The 3,842-nt window shown below is 42.7% G+C and overlaps 1 long non-coding RNA gene across 1 annotated transcript; it reads right to left on the minus strand.

The window, feature by feature from the left end:
* Positions 1-435: 435 nt before the first annotated feature.
* Positions 436-3,237, minus strand: LOC140463527 (uncharacterized). The gene is made up of 2 exons (XR_011954694.1): positions 2,129-3,237; positions 436-1,020 (listed from the first exon to the last, which is right to left on the minus strand). It is a non-coding gene; the product is annotated as an uncharacterized lncRNA (long non-coding RNA).
* Positions 3,238-3,842: the final 605 nt, after the last annotated feature.

Genomic DNA, 3,842 nt, shown 5'->3' on the forward strand with positions numbered 1-3,842 from the left:
TCCAAAACTCTGGTGCCAGTGTCTTAAGTTCCATCTAATGCCATCATTCATCAGCAGTTGCAGGCTGAACCAACTTAGTAGAGATTAACTAACACCACAATATTAAAATTCTTACACTTGTTTCCAAATCGCTCCCTGATGATCCCTTCTTGATCTCTGTAACCAACTTTCCAGCAGGAACCTTCTGTGAAATCCATCCTTCTTTATTACTGGGCTTTTCAGCCTTCCTGATTTTCATTGCTCTAACAGTGGTGGCTGCACCTTCAGCTGTGTTGCCCCTAAATTCTTGAATTTGTCCATAAGCCTCGCTGACCTTGGACAACATTACCCTCCTTAAGACACTGCTTAAGTCATGCCTCTTTGACCAAGCTTCTCCTCTGTCCTTACATGACTCAATGTCACATTTTGTTCTCTAACAATATATGCCAAAACAACTTTGAATTGAATTTGGTTTATTGCCAAACATACTTAAATTACTACAGTGAAAAGTTTGCAAGTCGAAATGTATGGTGCCATCTTAGGTGCAAAGATAAAAATAAAAAAGAAATAGAAAAATAAAGAAATAAAAAGTCCAGCATTGCAGATCATACGAATGAATTAGAAAATAGAGAAATAAGAGTTCACAACAACAGTCCTTCCAACCTAGTTTTTGCTGGCACTTGGCCTCCAGTTACATTGCAGAAGGAGGTCATTCTGACCAATATGCCTACTCTTCAAACAAAGGTCATTACCTCATGCCAATCTCCTGCCCTTCCCCTTTACTTGACTCCAAACCGTGCTGGGTATCACCTTGAGGCCAGGAGACAGATCTGGAATCACCCCGAGGCCAGAAGTCCATGATGGGCTGAAAGATCTCCACAGGCTGCTAAGAGACTGCCATGCTGGGCTGTGAGACTGCCACATTGGGCTCAGAGACTGCCACACCCTGCCACTGAGAGACTGCTACGCCAGGCCAGGAGACCACCGCGCCAGACCAAGAGGATTCTTCGCTGTGTCTGCACTGCCACCAGGAGTCCAAGGCTGAGAAGAAAGAAGAGAGAAAGAAAGTGCAAGAGAAAAAGCAAAAGATGCATCTTTGATGCCTTATATTATGGTGCTATATAAATGCAAGTTATTGTTCTTTGTAACAAAACATTGGAGATTTCTGCTGCGTTGTGTTATCAATTATTTAGTTGTCAATACCTGAAAGTGTTTTGTAATGACTTATGTTATACAAAGGAACGCATTCTACACCATGGAACTCTGGGAAAAAAAAAGTTAACCTGTCTCCATCGCATCTCCTCCACTTCCCACTCCTCCGCCCTTGAGCCCCGCCCCTCCAATCGCCACCAGGACAGAACCCCACTGGTCCTCACCTACCACCCCACCAACCTCCATATACATCGTATCATCCGTCGTCATTTACGCCACCTCCAAACGGACCCCACCACCAGGGATATATTTCCCTCCCCTCCCCTATCAGTGTTCCGAAAAGACCACTCCCTCTGTGACTCCCTCGTCAGGTCCATACCCCCCACCAACCCAACCTCCACTCCCAGCACCTTCCCCTGCAACTGCAAGAAATGCAATACTTGCGCCCACACCTCCCCCCTTACTTCCCTCCAAGGCCCCAAGGGATCCTTCCATATCCACCGCAAATTCACCTGCAACTCCACACACATCATTTACTGCATCCGCTGTACCGGATGTGGCCTCCTCTATATTGGGGAGACAGGCCGCCTACTTGCGGAACGTTTCAGAGAACACCTCTGGGACACCCGGACCACACAACCCAACCATCCCGTGGCTCAACACTTCAATTCCCCCTCCCACACCACCAAGGACATGCAGGTCCTTGGATTCCTCCATCGTCAGACCATAGCAACACGACGGTTGGAGGAAAAGTGTCTTATCTTCCTCCTAGGAACCCTCCAACCACAAGGGATGAACTCGGATTTCTCCAGTTTCCTCATTTCCCCTCCCCCCATTTTGTCTCAGTCAAATCCCTCGAACTCAGCACCGCCTTCCTAATCTGCAATCTTCTTCCTGACCTCTCCGCCCCCACCCCACTCCGGCCTATCACCCTCACCTTGACCTCCTTCCACCTATTGCATTTCCAATGCCCCTCCCCCAAGTCCCTCCTCCCTACCTTTTATCTTAGCCTGCTGGACACATTTTCCTCATTCCTGAAGAAGGGCTTATGCCCGAAACGTTGATTCTCCTGCTCCTTGGATGCTGCCTGACCTGCTGCGCTATTCAAAGGAGTGTCAAAGGTTAATACTTTAAAATGGGCAATACACCAAAACACTTCATTTTTTGTCAGCTTTATTAGGTATATTATAACATACTGCAACTTTGCCAAAGTTAATATTTTCTTAGAGCGTTTTAAATATTTCTTAAATCTGAGTTCAGTCTGTGCTTCCCTTCAATTGCTGCTGTGACTGAAATACATAAAAATGGTGTTTGTTTGGATTATTTTGATTTATTTCAACCTTTTTCTCCTTTGGATCCCCCTTGTGAATCATCACTTTGTTTATTACAAATTAAAGTTCAGCTGATTGTTTGCCAGACTCCAGGCCCTGTATGCATTTCTATAGCTGTTCCCTTTTCATATCACAGCCCAGCATTCATTTGCAAGTCGCCCTCATCTGCATGAGAATTATACAATTAACTTTTGATTAACCACCTAGTTCGTGAAAGCCACAGTGTATAGGATATTCTGCATTTAAATAAATTCCCTAAATTAGGAGCAGATCTTCCATTAATCTATGACCCACAATAAACAACAACACTGGGTGATAATCAGGGTCAAAACAATAGACCCAGCAGCAGGGCTAGAATGTCATCTTTAAATATAACAGCCCAGATAAAGGCTTCCAGATTGCACCTTATCATAACACAAAAAAATCAAAGCTCTCTCTTGTCTGTGGCAAAACGCCAGAGCTAACGTCTAGCGCTACCATTGTTTGGGACTACAACCATTGCCAGATTTGCATTCAGAAAGACAGTTCTAACACACATTACATCACGTACAGCACTTATCTCTGCGTCTGACAATAATTATCAGTAAAAATGTACTCAGAATGACTTTTTTGTGATATTTATGCATCACAGACACAAGGAAGGTGAGATAACAGCATTATGAAAAAGAAGAGTCTCAGAAGGCATTGCTCAGTGCTGTGCTCTTCGATTAAATTTACTCTGACACTCTGGTGCTACTGAACAAGTGAAAAAAGACTATAAAGCTTTTATTTAATGCAATAATAGCTATGAACACATTTCTCTCTGAAAGATAAGATCCTTTGTCAAAACAAACAAAAGATCCTGTATTAAACATTATCTAAAGAATATATATGAGGAAACTAAAATCTCAGGTTTTATTAACAAACAATTTGTTTATTGACATTCAAAACAAAATATGTGCTAGTTATCCTTCATACTTAAAATGGACTGAACCTTACAATAGTAAAACATACCATGGCAATAACATACTTCACACCTTTGTTGTGAATCTACATTTCATTATTTTGTTTTCATATAAGAAAATCTGTAAAATATGCAGACTTAGGCAAATGTTAGGAGTTAGGCAAATGTCAGATAAGCATTAATAATTAGATGATTACCACAATGTTACCAAGCAACATAATGCAAAATTTATTCTTTATAGAATCATAGAATCCCTACAGTGTAAAAGCAGGCCATTTGGCCCATCGAGTCTACATCAACCCTCTAAAGACCATCCCACCCAGACCCACCCCCCTATCTATCCCTGTAACCCAGCATTTCCCATGGCTAATCCATCTAACTTGCACATCCCTGGACATCATGGGCAATTTAGCATGGCCAATCCACATAACTTGCAC

The sequence above is a fragment of the Chiloscyllium punctatum genome, chromosome 38 (assembly GCF_047496795.1).
Source record: "Chiloscyllium punctatum isolate Juve2018m chromosome 38, sChiPun1.3, whole genome shotgun sequence".
Taxonomy (NCBI): domain Eukaryota; kingdom Metazoa; phylum Chordata; class Chondrichthyes; order Orectolobiformes; family Hemiscylliidae; genus Chiloscyllium; species Chiloscyllium punctatum.